This window comes from Lethenteron reissneri, unplaced genomic scaffold (assembly GCF_015708825.2).
Source record: "Lethenteron reissneri isolate LAM-NWPU_2019-01 unplaced genomic scaffold, ASM1570882v1 scaffold_1640, whole genome shotgun sequence".
Taxonomy (NCBI): Eukaryota; Metazoa; Chordata; class Hyperoartia; order Petromyzontiformes; family Petromyzontidae; genus Lethenteron; species Lethenteron reissneri.
The window spans coordinates 913,531-928,487 of NW_026891378.1; the positions used below are offsets into that span (position 1 = coordinate 913,531).

Here is a 14,957-nt window from a genome sequence, read left to right on the forward strand (position 1 = left end):
CTCTACCGCCTCACCCCCTTACATATGTAATGACGACTTGAAACACGTCTCTTGAGATGGCACTTTATTGAAGACACGTTCACTTGACATTAGGCGGAAATCCCAATGCAACAGCCCCGAGTCTCCCACGCATCTCCCCCTTAGAAAACCGACGGAGGCCACGCACCCTTCCAGATCCTTCTCGCTGATTGGACGCTCGCTCCAATGGCAGACTCCACCGTCCTCTTCCGTCGCCTGACCACGCTCCCTTCTCGATCATTCCCATAGCCACCAGTCCCTTCACACTCACAACTGACTCCCCTGTCATTACCTCCCATAGCCACCAGTCCCTTCTCACTCACAGCTGACTCCCCTGTCATTACCTCCCATAGCCACCAGTCCCTTCACACTCTCAGCTGACTCCCGCTGTCGTTACCTCCCGTAGCCACCAGTCCCTTCACACGCTCAGCTGACTCCCCTGTCATTACCTCCCGTAGCCACCAGTCCCTTCACACTCTCAGCTGACTCCCGCTGTCGTTACCTCCCGTAGCCACCAGTCCCCCGTGCATCTCCATTATATATCAGCACGAGTCCACGCCCCCTTTCTCGATCATTCTCGCTGACTCTGAACGCGCACTCTACCAGCAGACTCCACCATCCTCTTCCGTCACCTGACCACGCTCCCCTTCTCGAACATTCCCGAAGCCACCAGTCTCTTCACTCACAACTGATACCCCTGTCATTACCTCCCGTAGCCACTAGTGCATTCACACTGTCGGCTGACTCCCCTGTCATTACCTCCCGTGGCCAATAGTCACATCACACCACATGCAGGCTCTATTGTCATTACACATATTTTATCTTCATCACCCGGTGTACAGGTGGTCGTGGGTTCGATCCTGCCGCTGATGCTTGTATATTTGGAGTCTGCATGTTCTTCCCGTGGCCGCGTGGCTCATTGCATGGAGACCCCTAGGCTCATCACACAGAGAGCCATAGATGCATTACACAGAAGCACATAGACTCATCATGCAGAGTCCCATAGATGCATCATGGAGAGACCCATAGACTCACCACACAGAGACACCCATAGACCCACACAGAGACCCATAGACTCACCACACAGAGACAGCCATAGACTCACCACACAGTGACACCCATAGACTCGCCACACAGAGACCCATAGACTCGCCACACAGAGACCCATAGACTCTCCACACAGAGACCCATATACTCACCACACAGAGACACCCATAGACTCACCACACAGAGACCCATAGATTCACCACACATAAACCCATAGCTCACCACTCGGAGACCCATAGACTCTCCACACAGAGACCCATAGACTCACCACACAGAGACCCATAGACTCACCACACAAAGACCCATAGACTCGCCACACAGAGACCCATAAACTCTCCGCACAGAGACAGCCATAGACCCCCCAACACAGAGACACCCATAGACTCACCACACAGAGACCCATAGATTTACCACACAGAGACCCATAGACTCACCACACAGAAACACCCATAGGCTCATCACGCAGAGCAGACCCAGAGACTGGTAAAAATAAAACAAAATTTGGCTCGACCGCACCCCTTGACGCTGCGTTCCCCCCGTTGAGATTGCCCGCCTGTGCCCGCCACAGTACCCGTACTGTTAGAGACCAAGGCTGGCACGATGAGCCAGCAGAGGACGGAGCCTGCAGATAAGGGGGGGGGGGGGCTGGCCATTGACTGATGGTGCTGGGATCTGCGGTGTGGATTGGTGGAGGAGGGTAGAGAGGAGAAGGGGGCAGGGGGGAAGTGGGCTGGCAATGACCAGTTTTGCTGGGATCAGCAGTGCACTTCCATGGTAAACTAGTCTCTCATGGTAAACTGGATTTCCATGGTAAACTGGACTCCCATGTTAAACTGGATTTCCATGAAAAACTTGGCTCCCATGGTAAACTGGATTTCTATGGTAAACTGGACTCCCATGTTAAACTGGATTTCCATGAAAAACTTGGCTCCCATGGTAAACTGGATTTCCATGGTAAACTGGACTCCCATGTTAAACTGGATTTCAATGATAAACTCGACTCCCATGGTAAACTGGACTCCCATGTTAAACTGGATTTCCTTGATAAACTCGATTCCCATGGTAAATTAGACTCCAATTGTAAACTGTATTTCCAATGGTAAACTGGATTCCATGGTAAACTGGACTTCCATGGTAAACTGGACTCCCATGTTAAACTGGATTTCCATGATAAACTCGACTCCAGTGGCAAATTGGGCTCCCATGGTAAACTGGAATCCCATGGTAAATTGGATTACCATGGTAAATCCAGTTTAATTCTCTTTCACGTATTATTGACTTCAGAAACAACATCATTGAACAAACCTAGTGCTTCTGGACACTGGGGTGCACTAATTTGTTCAAAGTTCACATTCTAACACTGATGATCGCACATCTCGCAGCAAGTCTTAACCGCGGCGACGCCGCTTACAGATCAGTTCTGAATGAATCACCATTGGTGCCGGGATCTGCAGTGCGGATTTTGTGGAGGAGGGTGGAGGGGGGGGGAAGGGGCTGGCCAATGACCATTGTTGCTGAGGTTAGCAGTGGACTTCCATGGTAAACTGATCTCCTATGGTAAACTGATTTCCTATGGTAAACTGGACTTCAATAGTAAAGTCGACTCCCATGTTAAACTGGATTTCCGTGGTAAACTGGATTACCATGGTAAAATGGGCTCCGATGGTAAACTCGACTCCCATGGTAAACTGGACTCCCTTGGTTAACTGGATTTCTATCGTAAACTGGACTTCTATGGTAAACTGGACTTCCATGGTAAACTGGACTCCCACGGTAAACTGGATTTCCATGTTGAACTGGATTTCCATGGTAAACTGGACTCCCGTGGTTAACTGGATTTCCATCGTAAACTGGACTTCCATGGTAAATACAAATTAAAAGCCGCTTCATCGTTCTGCTCGTCGATTTGCACTGAATGTACCATGCAGGACCCACCGTTGTGACCTCGACTTAAAATACAATCTCTCATCAGTTCATGCAAGACGAAATCTACACTGGGGTGCCCTGGCCATCCATAAAATCATTCCACCTTGGCAAATCTGCGCGATAAATTTAGCTAATTAATGAACCCCTGGCATTGTCAACCCCAAGACATCCGAAGGCGTCCCTCTAATTACCATTTCAACTATCCCAAGAACGAGAATCAGAAGAGGTGACGCAAAGCCTTTGCCACTGCAGCAGCGACGTTTCGGAACGACGACCCTGTTTCCCGCCTCACCATCATGAATTGTCCCTCGAACAATATCCTGAAGCGGAAGATCGGTGCCTGGGGATGCATCCACATTTGCCAACGTGATGTGCGAATCGAATCCTTGGCCACGTGTTGAGAGTTCGATGTTAACGTGACAATGTTTTGTTATTGAGGGACTGTGCGGTGTTGTTTTGGTGTGGCCTGGGACTGTTGCTGCCGTTTTAATGCCCCTTTTCCCAAGCTTAGGAATTCAAGATGTAACATGAACTCATGTATTTTGTTTATTTGTTAAAGGGGTGCCACGGTGGTGAGATGTTAACTACCTCGCCTGGTATGCAGGAGGTCGGGGGTTCGATCCCGACCCTGAGGCCTGCTGCTGCTGTACGTTTGAAGTTTGCGTCTCTCTCTTTCTCTACCAGTGGTGCCACAGCAAGGAGCAACTCCGTCCTCTCACCCCTCCCCACAAATTCACGCCCACCCTCACTAAACACACACACACACGCACCACGTAGGGTCTCGTGGGGGGGTCACCTGGTACCATGGGTTTTTACCCGAGGGTCCCATAGCGAGGATGTTCCACGGTTTCCCATTGCCAGGAGATTGGCCGACCCCCCCCCAGGCCAAATTGCATTGCAGCCCCCGTGAATTGGCTTAAAATTGTATGGGCGCGACTAAGCTCACCGGGCTAACTGCAATGAGACACTCACAGCACAGGGAGATAGGGCCTCGAGGGCAAACACTCTGCGAGCAGCGCATAAGAGGGGGTGGGAGAGAAATTTCTGGATTGACTGCAGCTGTGTGTTCCGCGGGACGGGGTAGGAGGACGGGGCGTAGACAATGGATCGAGGCGTAATGGAAAGCAACGCTCCAGGTAGGGGCGGGGCATCGGTTTAAAATCAAAAGGTAGGCGCCCGATTGGCCGCGCAGGATAACACCACGTGTCCCTGGATCTTTGGATTCCGAGGGCATAAAAGGAGGGAGCGGAAAAACGTCGGGCAGTTCTCCAGCCGTTCAGCTGCCTGGTCTGACTCCCAGTCACTCGCAGCATCCGAGAGACGCTAGCGAGTGCTGCTATGACTCGACCCAAGGCAGAGACCTCTCGGAACCTCGTCCCTTTGACTCCCACCGCGTTCGTGCGACACCGTGAGTGCGTCTGCGAGGTGAGAAGTAGAGTGAGGGTACACCCAGGGATTGAATAGGAATAGGCTAGGCGCTGCTCGCAGAATTTTTACTCCGGGCCGCACAGTTTCCTTTAGACACGCCATTAATAAACTTCAGTTCAGAAGATCGGTGTGGTGTGATTTATGTGTGTGTGGGTGAACTTCGGAGTGGCGTCTGTGATTTTTGAGTGGAGCGTGCGGGGCTGGGTGCATGAGAGAGCGAGCGCGGGGCTGCAGGGTGTCAGCGCGGGGTTGGTGTGTGAGGTGCGCGTAGATTACCATCTATACGGCCGTCATCGTTTCCGCGTGCTTGCGCTCGCCTGCGTGTTTGCACAGCGCGCTTTACGCGGCGCATTTACACAGTAGAAAAATTAACCCGTAAAAACAACGTTTTTCACTATAAATCCTTTATATGCGTGGCGGCTAGAGTCCTCTCGTCCTCTGGCTTGAGATGGCTGCCACCTATGGGTCAGATGATTGCCTGCCACCATTAAGCAATTGGTCATTAAATATAATTTATTTTTTCCTAAAAAGTGGAAAATTTTGGAAAAAACAATTTTCACGAAAATAAATTGTTACGCACAACGAGTCTGTGTGCAAAATGTCAGCTCGATTGGATCACGGGAAGTGGGTTAAAAAACGACCGAAAGATTTGCACTGTCGTAAGCGCGCAAGCAAGCAAGCAAGTGAACTTAATATAAAGGATTTAATAATAGCCTCAACGGCGAGACGTGCACCCAGGGTCCTGCCGCAGGTCATCTCCTTCTTTTCGTGTAGCATCAGTAGTGGTACCCCGCGGATTAGGGCTTATCCACGGGGGGAGGGGCGGGGTGTGCATATTCATACAGCTAATTCTAGATTTGACGTTTTCGTGACTGCCAGGATCCATACTCTTTGGTTCTTTCGGTAAAGTCACGTAGGTGAAAATAAAAAATAATGATAATAAAAAAACAATTAAAATAACTAAGGCTACCTGATAACGGAGGCTTGCGTTGCTTCCGAAACGTGATTTAATTTAGTGATTTTCAACATTTTGTCACCTACGTGACTTTACCGAAAGAACCAAAGAGTATTCATACATCTTCTTGGTTCTTTCGGTAAAGTCACGTAGAAGGGAAATAATAAAAGAATAAAAATTAAACATAATAAAACATAATAAAATTATGTATTAAGTTTTATTTTTATTATTTCCCTTCTACGTGACTTTACCGAAAGAACCAAGAAGATGAATCCCTGCAGTCACGAAAGCTTTAAATCGAAGAGTATTCATACATCTATTAAATCCTTTATATTAAGTTCACTTGCTTGCTTGCTTGCGCGCTTACGACCGTGCAAATCTTTCAGTCGTTTTTTAACCCACTTCCCGTGATCCAATCGAGCTGACATTTTGCACACAGACTCGTTGTGCGTGACAATTTATTTTCGTGAAAATTTTTTCTCCAAAATTTTACACTTTTAGGAAAAAAATATTATATTTAATTACCAATTGCTTAATGGTGGCAGGCAATCATCTGACCCATAGGTGGCAGCCATCTCAAGCCAGAGGACGAGAGGACTCTAGCCGCCACGCATATAAAGGATTTATAGTGAAAAACTTTGTTTTTACGCGTTAATTTTTTTTTGTGCTAGCCGTGGTGGGCAATGTGCGCCTGCACGGGCACGTGCGTGCACGCAGCCACCTCTGCGTTAGTGGTGGTATACGTGGGAGTGTGTGGGATAACTCCGGGCGGTGGTAAGCCAGCCACTGAGCCGTGTCCCTCAGAGAAGGCGCTGGTGCCGGGGGGGGCGATCACCCGATCGGCGGGGGCCCAGCGAGAAGAGGAGGGTGGAGTGGAGGGGGTGGACGTCACGCCCCACCCGCCAGAGGTCGCAACCGGGTACCCGATACCCGATACCCGGCTACCCGATACCCGGTTACCCATATGGCTACGGGTAGACCGTGAGTCACTGGTGAGTAACTGTTTGTCACTCATTTCCCAACGTCTTGTCTCTTCTCACAATTCAAGTTCCTAGAATCAACCCACCCGCGCCTGCAACATGGCTTCATCCCAGAGGTCGCAATCAGGTACCCGATACCCGTACCCTACCCGTACTCCGCCGGGTACGGGTAGGGTACGGGTGCGGCCGGGTACGAGTAAGGAATCAAAACCTGTTTGCGACCTCTGCCGCCCGCTCACGGGAGCGGGGTGGTGGGCGTCAGCCCCGGTTTTTGCCTCCACATTTAGAAGCATGCATTGAGACTGCTTAGATAATTTTGCTGCCATAAATGTCCACATGATCTGAGTCACTTTGTTGAGCGGCTATCATTTGTGAAAGCCAGGTCGCTTCTGAAAAAGAAGTTAATACTTCAGTGACCTTTGCCTGGTAGGATGGTTTAGTGTTGCATGTGTCTGCATCTGGGCAATTGGTTTACCTTTCTTGTACTTTGCAATACCATCGTGTTTTTGACAGTGTTTGTTGTTGTAACGTTCATAGCCTGTGTCCCTACTGGACATCTGTGAGAAAAAAAACTGCATAACTCATCGGATTCCTCCAGTATAAAATACAATATTCTGATTCGGAAACTGCACTGCCTTGGTAAACTGAATTTCCATGGTAAACTGGACTTCCATGATGAACTGGACTGCCATAGTAAACTGAATTTCAATGGTAAACTGGACTTCCATGATGAACTGGACTCCCATGTTCAACTGGACTTCCATGGTAAACTGAATTTCCATGCTAAACTGGACTTCCATGATGAACTGGACTGCCACGGTAAACTAGATTCCCATGGTAAACTGAATTTCCATGCTGAACTGGACTTCCATGATGAACTGGACTGCCACTGTAAACTAGATTCCCATGGTAATCTGAATTTCCATGCTAAACTGAACTTCCATGATGAACTGGACTGCCACGGTAAACTAGATTCCCATGGTAAACTGAATTTCCATGCTGAACTGGACTTCCATGATGAACTGGACTGCCACGGTAAACTAGATTCCCATGGTAAACTGAATTTCCATGCTAAACTGGACTTCCATGATGAACTGGACTGCCACGGTAAACTAGATTCCCATGGTAATCTGAATTTCCATGCTAAACTGGACTTCCATGATGAACTGGACTGCCACTGTAAACTAGATTCCCATGGTAAACTAAATTTCCATGCTGAACTGGACTTCCATGATGAACTAGACTGCCACGGTAAACTAGATTCCCATGGTAAACTGAATTTCAATGGTAAACTGGATTTCCATGATGAACTGGACTCCCATGTTCAACTGGACTTCCATGGTAAACTGAATTCCAATGCTAAACTGGACTTTCATGATGAACTGGACTGCCACGGTAAACTAGATTCCCATGGTAAACTGAATTTCCATGCTAAACTGGACTTCCATGATGAACTGGACTGCCATGCTAAACTAAATTCCCATGGTAAACTGAATTTCCATGCTGAACTGAACTTCCATGATGAACTGGACTGCCACGGTAAACTAGATTCCCATGGTAAACTGAATTTCCATGCTAAACTGGACTTCCATGATGAACTGGACTGCCACGGTAAACTAGATTCCCATGGTAATCTGAATTTCCATGCTAAACTGGACTTCCATGATGAACTGGACTGCCACGGTAAACTAGATTCCCATGGTAATCTAAATTTCCATGCTAAACTGGACTTCCATGATGAACTAGACTGCCACGGTAAACTAGATTCCCATGGTAAACTGAATTTCAATGGCAAACTGGACTGCCATGATGAACTGTACTACCATGGTAAATTGGACTTCCATGGTAAACTGAATTTCTATGCTAAACTGGACTTCCATGATGAACTAGACTGCTATGGTAAACTGGACACTCATGGTAAACCGGACTTTCAATTGTGCGGGGAGAGCTGAATGAACATTGAAAGCGTGTTCTCTATGTGTGTCATAATTTTAATTCGGATAGTTGCTCAGGTGCGGAAAAGTTGACGATTGAACTATTCCGTTCATACTTTTTTTTAAATGTGGCAAATCTCACTTAACAATCAAATCAAACCAAAAAACACGCGCAATGTATGTGCGGTCGACACGCGTGTACTTGTCGCGCTTTCGTACTCGACGATCGCCGGGTTTTGGGCGGTGGGGAGACATCTTCGGTGCTCGGGAATTAAAAATAGACGACGAAAAACAATGGCCGCGTTTGTGCGTTTCACTTTGTTGTCCTTCACCCGCACCTCCGATTAGCACGGATGGCTACGCGTGATGCGAAAGTTCAACGTACATACTACACTACTATACACTACACTACTATACACTACACTACTATACACTACACTACTATACACTACACTACTATACACTACACTACTATACACTACACTACTATACACTACACTACTATACACTACACTACTATATACTACACTACTATACACTACACTACTATACACTACACTACTATACACTACACTACTATACACTACACTACTATACACTACACTACGATACACTACACTAATATATACTACACTACTATACACTACACTACTATACACTACACTACTATACACTACACTACTATACACTACACTACTATACACTACTATACACTACACTACTATATACTACACTACTATACACTACACTACTATACACTACACTACGATACACTACACTACTATATACTACACCACTATACACTACACTACTATACACTACACTACTATACACTACACTACTATACACTACACTACTATACACTACTATACACTACACTGCTATACACTACACTACTATACACTACACTACTATATACTACACTACTATACACTACACTACTATACACTACACTACTATACACTACACTACTATACACTACACTACTATACACTACACTACTATACACTACACTACGATACACTACACTACTATATACTACACTACTATACACTACACTACTATACACTACACTACTATACACTACACTACTATACACTACACTACTATACACTACACTACTATACACTACACTACTATACACTACACTACTATACACTACTATACACTACACTACTATATACTACACTACTATACACTACACTACTATACACTACACTACGATACACTACACTACTATATACTACACCACTATACACTACACTACTATACACTACACTACTATACACTACACTACTATACACTACACTACTATACACTACAATACATTACACTATACACTACAATAGACTACAATACACTACTATACACTACACTACGATGCATTACACTACTATACACTACACTACGATACACTACAGCACTATACACTACACTACTGTACACTACCCTACTATACATGACACTACCATACACTACACTACTATACACTACACCACTATACACTACGCTACTATACACTACAATACATTACACTATACACTACAATAGACTACACTACACTACTATACACTATACTGCGATGCATTACACCACTACACTATACTACTATACACTACCCTACTATACATGACACTACGATACACTACACTATACACTACTATAGACTACATGATACATTACACTCTATACACTACTATAGACTACATGATACATTACACTACTATACACTACACTATACACTACAATAGACTACACTATACACTACACTACAACACTATACACTACACTATTATACACTGCCCTACTATATACTCAACTACTATACACTTCACTACTATACACTACACTATATACTACACTACTCTACACGACACTATACACTACGCTACTATATGCAACACTGTGCACTACACTACTATACACTACACTGCTATACATTACACACCACTACTTACAAATACATTACACTACTATCCACTACACTATTATATACCAAACTACTATATAACGCACCATATTTTCCACGACACCACTATACACTACACTACTGGCCATTGACAATTGATGCTGGGATCAATGTACACACTTGACACACACACACACACGTGACACACACACATGACACACACACAGGCAAGTATCCACCACCAAACACGATAACCATTATCTTTTTCTTTAGAATACAAATGTGTCAATTTAAATTGCACCTTTAGCAAACAACGTCTGAACCCTTTTTTTTTATCAAAGACGTAGTCGTCTCGCCTGAGTGGCCCGGGGGTTGCTCAAACTGTCTCTTGGTAACGGCAAGGAGATCTTTAGAAATGAAGGGGGGATGCGTGATATCGACTCACCCCCACCGCCCTCCATGTGAACAGAAGAAGCATTATGAAGTCGAGATCGGTAGCAAACATCATGGACAGAGCAATCTGTTGCGGCATGGACAAGACGGCAGTGACGTGCACAGGGGTGGCGCAGTGGTCAGCACGCATACTGTGGTCCGGAGACTCACAGAGAGACCCATAGACTCACACAGAGACCCATAGACTCACAGAGAACAATAGACTCACACAGAGACCCATAGACTCACACAGAGACCCATAGACTCACAGATATACCCATAGACTCACAGATATACCCATAGACTCACAGAGATACCCATAGACTCACAGAGGAACCCATAGACTCACACAGAGACCCATAGACTTACAGAGAGACCCATATACTCACAGAGAGACCCATAGACTCACAGAGAGAACTATAGACTCACAGAGGGACCCATAGACTCACAGAGATACCTATAGACTCACAGAGAGAACTATAGACTCACACAGAGACCCATAGACTCACAGAGAGAACCATAGACTCACACAGAGACCCATAGACTCGCAAAGAGACCATAGACTCGCATAGAGACCCACAGATTGGCATAGAGACCCACAGATTGGCATGGAGACCCGCACTCTGACACGGAGACCCATAGACTCGCACAGAGACCCGCAGACTCGCATAGAGACCCACAGATTGGCATAGAGACCCGCACTCCGACACCGAGACCCATAGACTCGCAAAGAAACCCACAGATTGGCATGGAGATTCGCACTCCGACACCGAGACCCACAGACTCGCATAGAGACCCACAGATTGGCATAGAGACCCGCACTCAGACACCGAGACCCATAGACTCGCATAGAAACCCACAGATTGGCATGGAGATTCGCACTCTGACACAGAGACCCATAGACTCACATAGAGACCCACAGATTGGCATGGAGACCCATAAACTCGCACAAAGTCCCGCAGACTCGCATAGAGACCCACAGATTGGCATGGAGACCCATAAACTCGCACAAAGACCCGCAGACTCGCATAGAGACCCACAGATTGGCATGGAGACCCATAAACTCGCTAAAAAAGACCCGCAGACTCGCATAGAGACCCACAGATTGGCATGGAGATTCGCACTCTGACACAGAGACCCATAGTTCTAGATTTGAAGCTTTCGTGACTGCAAGGATTCATATTCTTAGGTTTTTTCGGTAAAGTCACGTAGGTAAAACATCAAAATTAATAAAAATAAAAAAAATCACGACGTTTCGGAGGCAACACAAGTCTCCGTCATCAGGATGCAGCTAATCCGGCTGTGACGGTCCCACCTGATGACGGAGACTTGTGTTGCCTCCGAAACGTCGCGATTTTTGTTTTATTTTATTTTTATTAATTTTGATGTTTTACCTACGTGACTTTACCGAAAAAAACCTAAGAATAAGAGACCCATAGACTCGCATAGAGACCCACAGATTGGCATGGAGACCCATAAACTCGCACAAAGACCCGCAGACTCGCATAGAGACCCACAGATTGGTATGGAGACCGGCACCCTCACACGGACACCCATAGACTCGCACAGAGACCCACAGACTCGCATAGAGACCCACTGGCGTAGTTACCGCACCCATCAATAATTGTCGCTTTTGTCACGGCGGTCACGATGCTTTTCGCCAGGTCGTCAGTGATGTAGCGCTCAGGAACGCTTCGACAGCTGATCCGCGAGTTACGTAACATCGCGTAATATTTTCACACGGAGTTGTAGTGGTGGTGCTAATATCGGCTTTCGCGACCAAATATTAATCGGGATAAAAGGGGTTTTTTTGCAGGGGGGGGAGGAGGGGGATTAGATCGCGTAATTAGAAATGTGTCATTAGCTCACCACAACCCGACACAGACAATTCATAAATAAAACTAATGTTTTTTTATTTTACTGGGTGGAAGGTTCCACTAAGGCTATCATGCAGCCGTTCATCTTCTTGGTTCTTTCGGTAAAGTCACGTAGAAGGAAGTAATAAAATAATAAAAATAAAACATAATAAAATAATTCTCACGACGTTTCGGCCACAACGCAAGCAGCCGAAACGTCGTGAGAATTATTTTATTATATTTTATTTTTATTATTGTATTACTTCCTTCTACGTGATGACTTTACCGAAAGAACCAAGAAGATGAATCCCTGCAGTCACGAAAGCTTTAAATCGAAAAAAAAAATGCAGCCGTTCCTTTCAGAATCGAACCTTGGGCTAGCACACGTGATAACAGATTCAACGAAGTGGCTGTCCTCATAATCATCATCGCGTGGATATCTATAGCATAATCGCGTGATTCTCAACAGCAGGCAGGCATCGTCAGGGTCCCGGATCGAACCAACGACCTCCTGCATACGAGGCGAGGGACCTAACATCTCCCTCGCCACCGACGTCGCAATGGATTTCTCTGTCGATCGCGTTCGCCACGGAACGCAAACTCAACGCGACATCGAGCGTTTGTCCCCTTCCTTTAATTTCTAAAGATCTCCTCGCCGTTACCAAGACACAGCTTTAGAAGCCCCGGGTCGCTCGGCCAAGACGACTACGTCTTTGATCAAAAGGGTTAAGATGTTGTTTGCTAAAGGTGCAAATTAAATAAATATTTCTAAAAAATGCTACGGGCCTCTGTGTGAGTCTGTGGTTCTCTGTGTGAGTCTATGGATCTCTGTGTGAGTTTATGTGTCTCTCTGTGAGTCTGTGGGTCTCTCTATGAGTCTGTGGGTCTCTCTGTGAGTCTGTGGGTCTCTCTGTGAGTCTACGGGTCTCTGTGTGAGTCTATGAGTCTATGTGTGAGTCTATGGGCTTCTGTGTGAGTCTATGAGTCTATGTGTGAGTCAAAGGGTCTCAGTGTGAGCCTATGGTTCTCTGTGTGGGTCTATGCGTCTCTCTGTGAGTCTATGGGTCTCTCTGTGGGTCTATGGGTCTCTCTGTGGGTCTATGGGTCTCTCTGTGAGTCTATGGGTCTCTCTGTGAGTCTGTGGGTCTCTCTGTGAGTCTATGGGTCTCTCTGTGGGTCTATGGGTCTCTCTGTGAGTCTATGGGTCTCTCTGTGAGTCTGTGGGTCTCTCTGTGAGTCTCCGGACCACAGTATGCGTGTTGACCACTGCGCCACCCCTGTGCACGTCACTGCCGTCTTGTCCATGCGGCACCAGATTGCTCTGTCCATGATGTTTGCTACCGATCTCAACTTCATAATACTTATTCTGATAATTGTTTTTTTACCCTTCTATCTGGCAACAAAACTGACATCTTTTTTACAAGGAGTCATGTTTGCATAGACCAAAATACCTGCAGTCATAATGCAAACAAAAAACATAACTCTGATAATTTGCACTGTCCTTGAAGTTGATTGGTCCACACCCGAGACAGCTTTCCTTAGCGCCCAGTCTCACATGGTGTTGGACCAGATGACGCCAAAAACATTTTCTATACAAACATGACTCCTTGTAAAAAAAAAGTGTCAGTTTTGTTGCCAGATAGAAGGGTAAAAAACTAATTATCATATCTTTTCCTGGAAAATGAGGTTCCAATGGTGTAATGCTTCTTCTGTTCACCTAGAGGGGGGGGGGGGGGTATGAGTCAATATCACGCATCCCCCTTCATTTCTAAAGATCTCCTTGGCGTTACCAAGGGACAGTTTGAGCAGCCCCCGGGCCACTCAAAGGGTTCAGAAATTGTTTGCCAAAGGTATAATTTTAATACGTAAATCTATTTTCTAAAATTATGGTTATCGTGTTCGGTGGTGTGTGTTGTGTGTGTCGTGGGTTGTGTATGTCGTGTATGTGTGTCGTGTGTGTGTCGTGTATGTGTGTCGTGTGTGTGTGTGTCGCGTGTGTGTACATTAAACTTATTTTGCATCGCACCGTACGTAGCCAACCGTTGCTAATCGGACAACAAAGGAAATGCAGTTCTAAAGAAATTCAACTTGATTTGAAGCTTTCGTGACTGCAGGAATTGCTCTTTGGTTCTTTCGGTAAAGTCACCTAGAGAGAAAATAAATTCAATAGAATACGACGTTTCGATTGCAACACAAGCAGTCGTCATCAGGTAGAACTAAATTTATTTTAGAAAATAATTTAAATTAGAAAATAAATTAAAATTGCTTTTATTTTTAAATCATTTTTTCATTTTTATTTTATTTATATTTATGTGACTTTACCAAAATAACCAAGAATATGAATTCCTGCAGTTACTAAAGTTTTAAGTCAAAATGTAGGTTAGTTTATCGTAGTGTATAGTGTACTGTATAGTAAGTAGTGGAATATAGTAGTAACGTAGTGTATAATAGTGTATTGTATAGTCAAGTGTA

The 14,957-nt window shown here is 45.6% G+C and overlaps 1 protein-coding gene and 1 long non-coding RNA gene across 2 annotated transcripts in view; one reads left to right on the forward strand and one right to left on the reverse strand.

The window, feature by feature from the left end:
- LOC133339158 (uncharacterized) overlaps positions 1–14,957 on the forward strand; it is a 175,430-nt gene that overhangs the window by 129,667 nt on the left and 30,806 nt on the right. The window lies entirely within an intron of this gene.
- Positions 252–930, reverse strand: LOC133339038 (uncharacterized). The gene is made up of 3 exons (XR_009754672.1): positions 778–930; positions 521–725; positions 252–415 (listed from the first exon to the last, which is right to left on the reverse strand). It is a non-coding gene; the product is annotated as an uncharacterized LOC133339038 (long non-coding RNA).